The sequence below is a fragment of the Amia ocellicauda genome, chromosome 9 (genome assembly GCF_036373705.1).
Source record: "Amia ocellicauda isolate fAmiCal2 chromosome 9, fAmiCal2.hap1, whole genome shotgun sequence".
NCBI lineage: Eukaryota > Metazoa > Chordata > Actinopteri > Amiiformes > Amiidae > Amia > Amia ocellicauda.
This window is the reverse complement of record NC_089858.1, coordinates 6,282,307-6,294,674: the sequence shown is the minus strand read 5'-3', so window position 1 is coordinate 6,294,674 and position 12,368 is coordinate 6,282,307. Positions and strand designations below refer to the sequence as shown.

The 12,368-nt window shown below is 39.6% G+C and overlaps 1 protein-coding gene across 1 annotated transcript in view; it reads right to left on the bottom strand.

Annotated features, from left to right (window-relative positions):
* The window catches only part of LOC136758466 (multiple epidermal growth factor-like domains protein 9), a 180,261-nt gene that overhangs the window by 49,496 nt on the left and 118,397 nt on the right, over positions 1–12,368 (bottom strand). The window lies entirely within an intron of this gene.

Below are 12,368 nucleotides of genomic sequence, written 5' to 3'. Positions count from 1 at the left end.
AAGTTGCTCAGCTCTTCCTCTCCTATGGAGGAGTTGTTAATAATAGTTAAAATGGAAATAACTCTTTGAATCACCTTTTTGTGTACATGTGCGTACGTACGTTTCTTATACAAAACAGAGAAACCACTTTGATAAAAGATGAAAGGGTGCTGCTTAGAAAGACCTAACTGTTCTGCACTCTCAGATGAAATGTGTTCCTCTGAATGCTACCACGTGTTTTGTGTCTTTCATTATGTGCCTTCCCATACAAAGCCAAACAATGCTTTCAGGCAGCAAGTGACAACCCCACTCTCGGCTGCCGTTCCTTTGACATGGCAGCTTCTTGAATACTTAAAGGATCCATGTCCCCTTTCATTACAAACAAAACAGTGTAAACCTAAGACAATCTTCAACAACTATAGTTAGAAAGCAACATTTTAAATCATAATTTAGAAGATCATTAACACATTATATGCTCCGCCAACATATTCTGTGAGGTGTATCATTAACCCTATGCACCAATGTACTGTACCTGAAGAAAGCAGATCTGTGCTAGCATTTCTGTACTTATAAAACATTAGAGGTGAAGTGACGTCTTCTAAAGTCTAAATTGCAAAATTAAGTTCACATGGATTATGAAAAATACACCTGCTTCACTTTTAAAAGGAACCTTGCTTTACAATGCGGGAACATTTTCTGAAGGAGTATTTGCAATCCACCAGTTAGAATGGTAGGCAGATGTTGACTTGGTTGTTTCCAGTCCTGAGTGTTTTCAGCCCACCACACATTCCGGGTTTGGGGTGTTTTTAAGTTACATAACAGCAACACTTTCCACGAACAACCAACCACCTAACCATGTAGTCTCAAATTTGAAATCGCACTCTCTATGGGAAATTAAGACATTTTTATGTTGTGCTGCAGGCTATATGGCTTTTATTTCAAAATATATGCAATTAAACTGTGATGAGAACATTGGTGTATTTGATGTATGATAGTAAAGCAGGTTATGAGAGTTAACATTGCTTTCTCAGAATGTATCGCTATTATTCTCCACAGAACCGAGAGAGAGAGAAAAAAAATCATTTTCTGTAGTAAATGTAATTCTAATGAGTGAAAAATATATTACAGATAAAGAGAATGCCTGTGTTTATTTATTATAGTACACAGGTATTCTGTAAAAACAGCCTTAAGCTAAAAATAAGTTGAACAAGTCAATTTAGGCTGACATGCTAAATTATTCCCAAAAACAAACCTTAATTTAAAAAACAATTGAAACATAAGCACCAGGCCTAAGCTGGGGACTGACATCAAGTTTTTGGTGAATAACAATTACCTTAATGGAAAAATGTTTTTAAATGACTGCACTTTTATTTAACATTATTTGTGTAATAATTTAAACAAAGTTATAAATTATAAGTGACAGTAGCTGTGCTCTGATTTTGCTTCGTTAAGCAATTACTTAACATATACAATGGCAAATGTACACAAAAAGACACTAAGCATAAAAATATAAATAATATCTACAGACAACCCTATTAAAATGCAGATGCAATTTGTAAAACTATTTTTTTCCCTAAAGGTTGTATAATATTTCGTCAGCCCAGTCATATAAGCACAGAATTAAGTATGTACATAAATACATAACCTTGAAGTTTTTGTGATGTGCTCAATTAGGTTTCATGCATGTTATTTTGTCACAGCTCTGCCACTGAAATAGGCTTCACTATTATTCAATTCATAAAATTTGCACTTTGAAGACCGGCTTCTTTAAACAAATCATGATTTATTGCTTTTCTAATACAGCAGGTTCCTCCCTTCTTGTTTCTGAAAGCACATTAGAGTGTATTGCACTCCCGGGAGATATACCTGGTGTAGCACTGAAACAGTAGATGCTATGATGACCCGTATTCAACAGTATTCAGTTGGAAAGGAGAATGATTTGGACCCTCAAGATCTCAGTGATGCCTTTTAGTCAAGGTAACGCAAGACATTGTTTCAAATAACAGATGCAAGCAATTCAATAGACTGATTTCTGATAATTGACCTGGTTTGTGTGTTCATTAATGTATGCATCCAAATCTATTTAATTTTATTCTTGGTCTTGAAGTCATGACTGACTTTGTCAACAACTGCCAGCTGAAAGAAGTCCTCTTTAAAACAAAACACACACAAACTCTGTGCTAAATCTAATCAAAATATCTGTCTGTGATGGTATAATTAAATTTTTTGTGATAATTCTACACAACACTGCTTAAATACATACACACACACAAATATACATTATATATATATATATATATATATATATATATATATATATATACACACACATATACACTCACCTAAAGGATTATTAGGAACACCATACTAATACTGTGTTTGACCCCCTTTCGCCTTCAGAACTGCCTTCATTCTACGTGGCATTGATTCAACAAGGTGCTGAAAGCATTCTTTAGAAATGTTGGCCCATATTGATAGGATAGCATCTTGCAGTTGATGGAGATTTGTGGGATGCACATCCAGGGCACGAAGCTCCCGTTCCACCACATCCCAAAGATGCTCTATTGGGTTGAGATCTGGTGACTGTGGGGGCCAGTTTAGTACAGTGAACTCATTGTCATGTTCAAGAAACCAATTTGAAATGATTCGACCTTTGTGACATGGTGCATTATCCTGCTGGAAGTAGCCATCAGAGGATGGGTACATGGTGGTCATAAAGGGATGGACATGGTCAGAAACAATGCTCAGGTAGGCCGTGGCATTTAAACGATGCCCAATTGGCACTAAGGGGCCTAAAGTGTGCCAAGAAAACATCCCCCACACCATTACACCTCCACCACCAGCCTGCACAGTGGTAACAAGGCATGATGGATCCATGTTCTCATTCTGTTTACGCCAAATTCTGACTCTACCATCTGAATGTCTCAACAGAAATCGAGACTCATCAGACCAGGCAACATTTTTCCAGTCTTCAACTGTCCAATTTTGGTGAGCTTGTGCAAATTGTTGCCTCTTTTTCCTATTTGTAGTGGAGATGAGTGGTACCCGGTGGGGTCTTCTGCTGTTGTAGCCCATCCGCCTCAAGGTTGTACGTGTTGTGGCTTCACAAATGCTTTGCTGCATACCTCGGTTGTAACGAGTGGTTATTTCAGTCAAAGTTGCTCTTCTATCAGCTTGAATCAGTCGGCCCATTCTCCTCTGACCTCTAGCATCAACAAGGCATTTTCGCCCACAGGACTGCCGCATACTGGATGTTTTTCCCTTTTCACACCATTCTTTGTAAACCCTAGAAATGGTTGTGCGTGAAAATCCCAGTAACTGAGCAGATTGTGAAATACTCAGACCGGCCCGTCTGGCACCAACAACCATGCCACGCTCAAAATTGCTTAAATCACCTTTCTTTCCCATTCAGACATTCAGTTTGGAGTTCAGGAGATTGTCTTGACCAGGACCACACCCCTAAATGCATTGAAGCAACTGCCATGTGATTGGTTGGTTAGATAATTGCATTAATGAGAAATTGAACAGGTGTTCCTAATAATCCTTTAGGTGAGTGTATATACATATATACAGTGAGGGAAAAAAGTATTTGATCCCCTGCTGATTTTGTACGTTTGCCCACTGACAAAGAAATGATCAGTCTATAATTTTAATGGTAGGTGTATTTTAACAGTGAGAGACAGAATAACAACAAAAAAATCCAGAAAATCGCATTTCAAGAAAGTTATAAATTGATTTGCATGTTAATGAGGGAAATAAGTATTTGACCCCTTTGACTTAGTACTTGGTGGCAAAACCCTTGTTGGCAATCACAGAGGTCAGACGTTTCTTGTAGATGGCCACCAGGTTTGCACACATCTCAGGAGGGATTTTGTCCCACTCCTCTTTGCAGATCCTCTCCAAGTCATTAAGGTTTCGAAGGCTGACGTTTGGCAAGTCGAACCTTCAGCTCCCTCCACAGATTTTCTATAGGATTAAGGTCTGGAGACTGGCTAGGCCACTCCAGGACCTTAATGTGCTTCTTCTTGAGCCACTCCTTTGTTGCCTTGGCTGTGTGTTTTGGGTCATTGTCATGCTGGAATACCCATCCACGACCCATTTTCAATGCCCTGGCTGAGGGAAGGAGGTTCTCACCCAAGATTTGATGGTACATGGTCCCGTCCATCGTCCCTTTGATGCGGTGCAGTTGTACTGTCTCCTTAGCAGAAAAACACCCCCAAAGCATAATGTTTCCACCTCCATGTTTGACGGTGGGGATGGTGTTCTTGGGGTCATTCCTCCTCCTCCAAACACGGCAAGTTGAGTTGATGCCAAAGAGCTCGATTTTGGTCTCATCTGACCACAACACTTTCACCCAGTTCTCCTCTGAATCATTCAGATGTTGGCAAACTTCAGACGGGCCTGTACATGTGCTTTCTTGAGCAGGGGGACCTTGCGGGCGCTGCAGGATTTCAGTCCTTCACGGCGTAGTGTGTTACCAATTGTTTTCTTGGTGACTATGGTCCCAGCTGCCTTGAGATCATTAACAAGATCCTCCCGTGTAGTTCTGGGCTGATTCCTCACCGTTCTCATGATCATTGAAACTCCACGAGGTGAGATCTTGCATGGAGCCCCAGACCGAGGGAGACTGACAGTTATTTTGTGTTTCTTCCATTTGCGAATAATCGCACCAACTGTTGTCACCTTCTCACCAAGCTGCTTGGCGATGGTCTTGTAGCCCATTACAGCCTTGTGTAGGTCTACAATCTTGTCCCTGACATCCTTGGACAGCTCTTTGGTCTTGGCCATGGTGGAGAGTTTGGAATCTGATTGATTGATTGCTTCTGTGGACAGGTGTCTTTTATACAGGTAACGAGCTGAGATTAGGAGCACTCCCTTTAAGAGAGTGCTCCTAATCTCAGCTCGTTACCTGTATAAAAGACACCTGGGAGCCAGAAATCTTGCTGATTGATAGGGGATCAAATACTTATTTCCCTCATTAACATGCAAATCAATTTATAACTTTTTTGAAATGCGTTTTTCTGGATTTTTTTGTTGTTATTCTGTCTCTCACTGTTAAAATACACCTACCATTAAAATTATAGACTGATCATTTCCTTGTCAGTGGGCAAACATACAAAATCAGCAGGGGATCAAATACTTTTTTCCCTCACTGTATATATTTTTTATTGTAAGAACATCCTCTGGCTATTGTAAATTCAGAAAACCAACAGTAATAATTGAAATATAAATACAAAAGGAATTTCAGCACCCAAGGGCAGAAATTCATTTAAAATTCGGCAGTGTTTAAACTGCTATCTGTAAATCAATGGTTGAGATGTGTCACTTGACAGCTAGATAAACCTTTCGAAAAATATGCCCCAACAAGTATTTGCAGCAGGCAACAGTTGCCTAATAATAATTGAAAAAATAAAACCAAAATATACACACAAAGGGCAGTGGAGCAGACGGTAATCTTTGTTACTGTGATAGAAGGTATGGTTTCATTCCTTCATCAAATGCAATGTTCTAGTAAGCAAATGTGTTTTGTCACCTGGGTGGTCCATGGGCCAAAAACATGTGAGAAAAACTCTTTTAAACGAATACATATCCTTTAAATAACCACAAGATATACCAGGGAAAGAGCATACCAAAAATGCATTGCCTTTCATAGAGCCCTTTCCTTCCTTCTCCCTTGTTGACACAAGCAATAAGACCCATTCCACCGCAAAGAGAATGGAAAAACAAGCACGCTATGTTAGTCAGCAAGCAAATGCAAACCACGTGAGGATATCTTGAGTTAAAGACCATTAGAAGGTGGGGGATGATAAAATTCACTTTCATTACTGTATCAAAAGCTGCCATGGCTGATGAGTAACATGCTGGAATTGAGGGCTTTAATTTCACGCTTTCAAACATCTTCAGCACTGAGGGAGATGATACTGAGATCAGAGTTGCTTGGGAGAAAAAGAAACGCATGAAGTAGAGGAGAGAGTGAGAAGCCCACTTGAAGAAAGCCTCTGTCATTGTTCCTCTCCCCAGTTTCTCACCTCCTGTTTTTAACGTTCACTAGATCAGTCAGATAAACTTGACTTGAAACTGTTAATTGTTTTTTGGGGTTAATTAAAAGCATGGCCTGTAGCAGGTGTTTGATCTATCTTGAGAGACCAGACCCCACTGCTGGTTAGCTACAAGGCCAATGATGTTCACAGACTGCCAACAGTTTAAATGTGGTGTCTCTCCTTAAGATATGGCTCCTTAAACAAGGCTTTCCCTGTTCCCGATTACTTGTCATTATTATACATAATTTCTTGTTATTATTTGCAACTACCACAATATCATATCTTAATTAATTAGTCTATGTGCTTCCCCCACTTTATTTCTTATCATGTTTAGGTAACATAACACAACTGTAGTGTGGTTAGAGGATCCATACTGAGCATGTAGCAGGAGGATCCAAATACCAAACATTGATGCATCACAATGATGTTGTAACAGGATGTGGTTAAACTTGACTCTAGAACTGAACTCAGACTGCTCCTTCAGTTTTCCATCTGTTGAATAACTGATTTGAAAATCACGCCTGCCCGGACACCTCCGCCAAGAAATACGCAATTAAAGACCTCGAACTTCGCACATACTTTGCATTCCTTAACTCACATGCACTTAGGCGTACCCTTTCCAGCTCCTAAATGCTGATTATGCACCGTGTATTGTGTCGGTCTCTGTAGGGGGCTGGTGAGCTTTTTAATTGCATGCCACCTTTCACGTTTCACACAAGAATAAGGGAGTACGGCAATTTCCTTGCTGCGCCTAACCTTTTCGAGGCTCGCCTGTGAGCGGCCTGTGAGGGTTCAAATGGACAGACTGGAACCATTCAAGGCAGGCATCACAGTTCTCCGAGCTGAAACAAGAAGCGCTGTCAAAACTGCCATCGGGGTATTTCTTTGTTAGACTCCGAATGCCTTTGGAATTCCGGTGTACAAGCATCGCACCGGAAAAAAGGCAAGATGGGTCAGAATACAAAATTCCTGTCAGTTTTCTTACAATGTCTTTTTTTTGCAATGCATACGGGAGGGGGGTGTTAAAAAGTAGCCTGTGGACAGCATATGCCAATGTAAGTAAATTAAGCAGCCTAGTAAGTGTAAGCAGTCCACATCTGATAACAGCTTGCCAGATTCTGGTTGGCAGATGGAAAGATTTGGAAAAGAGCACCTCGTGGAGCATCGAGTCACGCATTGTGGAGATTTCAATTTTCTCTGCACATCTGACTGTTTAAACTTTACTGTCATTTGGTGTAAATATGAGATGGGAGCTTAATTTCAAAATGTTCAATGACATTTCTCAATCATTCTACTGGAATTGTGTTACTATTATCCACTGCCCTCCTCTAAATCCCCAAATTAATGTGAATGGAGTGGGCCTTTAAATCATCAGCAAAAGGTAATTTGTTTGTTATGAACATGAGTTGGTTAACGCCTGCTGTATGGTAAACACTACTATGTCACTTGTAAAACAACCTTTTCACTCAAGCAGTAAAGGACTCCTAAACACTAAAAGGCAGATGTGAACAAAACAGGCATGTCTGACTGTAGTCCTTTGTCTGTCCTTGTTTTCAAATGACTTGCACCGCCAGTCGCTTAAAAAAATAACTATTAGTTTTCCTTTTCTCACATTTTCCTCACTGAGCAGGTCATGGTTTACATGAACCTATAAACCCTCAGCATTCAAGGATTGGGTTGAACATGAATATTACAACATGTACAAGAGGGATCTAGCCTCTAGAATTGCTATGGACTGCAAATGTGGTCCATATTTAGCTGTATATCAAGGTAAACCACTGACATTGAATGTTCAATTAAATCACACACTTTTCATTTAGCTTACATACCATATCATTCAATTTAGATCTTTATAACCCCTGAAAAAGTGATGCCCGATATATGCTTCTTGAAATCCTGTGGAGTGGAATTTAACAAAGAGTCACTTCAATTAAATTGACACCTAACCACACAGGTTTTAAGTGTCTTCTTTCAGATTCTAATAGAAATTGAAAGAGTTCGCCACATGCAGGTATAAACTATGGTAACTAACACAGTAACTACTTTGGATAAACTACAAACATTTTGTTTGTGTGTGGCCTCAGTGTCGTCAAAAACTGAGGTGAATACAAATATTTGCCATTTTTAATTATGTTTGATTCAGTCCTAATCATATCCCTGTAACGGATATGTCCAAAGGAAACCTTGCCTCCATTTCAAAGCCTTTGTAGAAAAGTACTGAAGCATTTTCATCCTAGCTTTCCAATACAAACTCAAAAAAAGCAAGTCAATTAGGAATTGGAGTAGAGAGCGATTTTGCTACAGAAAGGACAAATAAATCCACCCCAGAGGTGTGCTGAAGGAGGGAATCCTAAGCCACTGCACACAACCCATGCTTGAATGACTCGGTTTCCCCACCTTTACAATGAACTGCCTAATGTCCTGGAATAAAAGCTGCTCTTACACGAACACATCCCCTCCTCTCTCTCCCCTTCTTGCCTGTTGCCAAGGAACTTGGGCCTCCCCTCTCTGCAGGACTGCTTTGCTGCACAATCGGCGGGCGGGCCAGGTTGTGTAACACCCCTGCCTCCCAAAGTGCATGAGCAGCCATTGTGCATCATTAGAAAAACAGGACTGATCTGTTTGGAAGGAGATCTTAATCCAATTAGCCTCTGTGTCGCTATCAGTTAAAACACAACCTTCCTTTGAACCCACGTTCACTCCCAAACTTCACTGCCTCAGTGCCTGAAGGACAGGAAAATAAAATTTCTGGAAAAACAAGGGAGACAATATGCAGAGCGGCAGAATAATAAGAGCAATGACATGGACTGCATGTTGGTTGAAGGCAAGGGCAGCATGGGGATATGCAGCTTAAACACTATGGTATATCTGCTAAGTAATGATCTGTCTGCTCCCTCCTCTGGCTATCTCCTAGCTGTTGTTCTTCTGTAGACAGAAAAAGGTCTATTTCAATTTCAATAATTACCATTGTAAAGCTGTTGATCACAGGTCAAAGGTCATAGCCCCCGGCTTGGGATTCAAACCTTGCCGATACCGAACCAGCACCACACACCTTCACCCAATGGAGCGTAAACCTGCTACGACAAAAGACCGGTCTCCCGATGCTGTAGGTTTATACACTTCACTGATTTCACAAAGAGGTCATGTCACTGCAGCCAGCTTGTGTACACAACGAGCCCGTTACACTCCGTCAATGAGATGTAGTATATGGTTGTGAGGGGATATAATACAAAGAGTGTAATAAGAAAACACTAGGAAAAGCCTTCTGTATGTCTAACCTTCAACAAGTGATAATGAAAGAATGCAGTAGCTAACATGAGGTTCGTAGACTGTGATTTATTTAGCAAGCGGAAACACCAGGTGACCAGATAAATACTGTACCAGCAGAGTTAATATTCAAGTTGAAGGTCATGTAATTTAAATCAGAATAACACTTTGGATGTACAGATGTGGATGTCTCTTATTCAAGAATAAGATTTCAAGAATATTCTCATAGTCTCCAGAAGAAATGGATGAGCGTCTTCCAAGCAATTCTAATTGTGTCTAATGTTGCGAATCCACCACAATCCCCTACAGAAAAATGTATGTCTCACATTTTCAAAAACAATCCACAAAAAAACTAATTTATTGCCATTTATCCCTGGAAAGGTTAATAGTCTGGTTTAGAAGTGGAAAGGCTGACAAATTATATTTCTGCTGCCCAACCTCCCTCTCTCTCTGTTTCATTGAGGGCACAGAGCCCCAACTCACAGGCTGCTCGTGACAGGGCGTCTTAGACCCGAGTCCCTTTGTCAGCTGACCTGTCAATAGTCTCTCTCTCCATCTCACACGCACTCACACGCGCGCACACACTATTTTTGTTTTCAAATACAAAAAGCTGACCTGTTCATTTTTGGCAGGATTAGGAAAGCAGTTTATTTTCTTGACATTGTTAAAATGAACACACCATATGCTAGAGACCAGAGCTCTTATCTGGGAAGAACACCCAGTCGGGGCTCACAGAAGCTGACTGAGGATTTTACATTTTCCTAAAACCACAGGATTGAAAATATGACTGAGCTAGAAAGCTGATAATAATAATAATTTAAAAAATGGCATACCGTTTTCACATTGTGTTTGCTTATGAAACATTTTAACAATCTGGTGAGCAATGTTTAGGCACACAATTCTGTTTTCCGCTGCATAACATATTGCATGGAAGAAAATGAGTTGGTGTTTAGTGATGAATCTGCACAAAGTGAACCGTGCGGAAGGTCCCTGAAGTGAATGCTGCTGTAGAAATCCCTGAATCAGAAATATGCTTGTGTTAAAAAAGGACAGCTATATCATCATGGAATTTGTGTTCTTTTCTTTTTTGTCAAAACACAATATAATGAAAAGTGGTACTGCTTAATGATCAAATCTTATCACGATCTTATCAATCAATTTTATCCCCCTTATTTTGTTTGACTTTAATTCACACAGGCAGATAGTTATGTTTCTCAATTAGGCATCTGGAAATGTCACTTCTTATACAACTAGTCCTTGATTCTTAACGCCTACAGTGATTCATTTGCTCTGTGCTGAAAGGTGAGAAAGCTCATTTCCACCACAAACCCCACTGGATGGAGCATGTCTACCACTTCCTATATATACTAAGATGAAGGATTAAAGCTATATATTGAAAGGTATACAAACAGAAGGACAGGAGAGACTTGGTTCGAAAACAAACAACAATGATTCCTCTGGGACACTACACAAGGTGATAAACCTTTGCCTTTGAAATGTATTACTTTTAATATTTAATTTATATGTATGAACCTGAAGCATAAAAACGAATAAGTCCATTGAAACGAACCGAGATTTCAGCACTGTCAGATGTTGAGTACGCGTAAAATCAGTTACCAAACAAAGGAGAGAAGAGGTGAATAATCCACAAACTACACCATTATACAAAATAACAGTACATTGTATTTCAGGTATAATTTTATATACAAGTTAGATTTCTGTGACGTTAATGCCTGCTGTGGGAGACTACAGATCTACATGGTCAGAGCTAAATCTAAGAGTGAATTGACAACACACGTGGGGACGAAGGATATCAGTTTAAAAAAAAAAAAAAAAAACATCAGGCCCAAACCAACAGCTGGACAAGCCAATGAGCAAAATAGCCGTCAGTTTTGTTAGTTCAGCTCACACTGGTCCAGACAGCAGAGTTGCTTCTGATTGTCAGGAGCAGCACACTCACAACAACAAGAAAAAAAAAAAAACAGAAAAGGAAAGTTGTATTGATTGCAGGAGTCCATCTGAGGAACAGGCTCTCCCTTATAATACAGAGCACCTCATCAGTCATTGGTCACCTTGACGGTAAACCCATTACAGTGAAATTAATTATTTACTGATTTGTTATTAAAGATTAAGAAATTAGTTTTAATTAACTACGGGGCAATAACCCTATTTGGTGGTGCCTGAAAAGACTGACAGTTTTAGATGCCCGTCAAAAGACGAGATAAAACAAAGAATACTTTATGCAAATAGCATATCAAGTTGTTTTTTTAATTAGTACATCAACGTGAAAAGCAACGTATCTTTAAACCATCTGTATAATTAATCAATCCAATGGAAAGATGTAACTTTGTCTGATATCTATCTATGCTCAGAAAAGCCATCTCCTCTAAAAGGTTATCTTTTTTAATCATCTCTCCAGGCTATAGCCTCCTGTTCCTTGATACTATACACACCCTATACTGTACAATCTAGGTTGAAATATAGACTTCCAGAACATTCCATTAAATATGAAATAAAACTGCCTTATCAATAAAACTAACACAGCACTAGGCATAAAATGGAGCACACACAAACACACCCATTTCTAGTGGCATGCCCTTGTGCATCATGCAGAAAGCGGATATAGTCACGAATGCTATGAAAGAAAATTATTATTTTTTGAGGCTGTTCATTTTCCTGTCACAGATTTCTCCACATTTGAAATGAGAAATCAATTTTCAGAAACAATGCTCAGCTCGGCCGTGTAGATTGTGTGGCTGTCACTTATCTCCCCGCCACACTTCCCTGTGAGCTGATTGGAGGCTCTGTGCCGCTTCTCCATAAAGACCCAGCAATGACTCATCAACATAGACAGTGACAGAGTGCTGAAAACAGTTCGGCACAAGGGGTTAATTAATCAAGCCGGGAAACAGTTCTTCTTTTGCATCCCAAAGAGAGGTGTTTGTTAAAGAAAAATTACAACTGTCAAAGGATATGTTGTATATGTATTAAACTATTATTTCTATATTTGTGAATTCATTAATTCGTGGTTTTATTACTTTCTTTCCCCCCCCTATGTGTATATTTTAACTAGATTAAAAG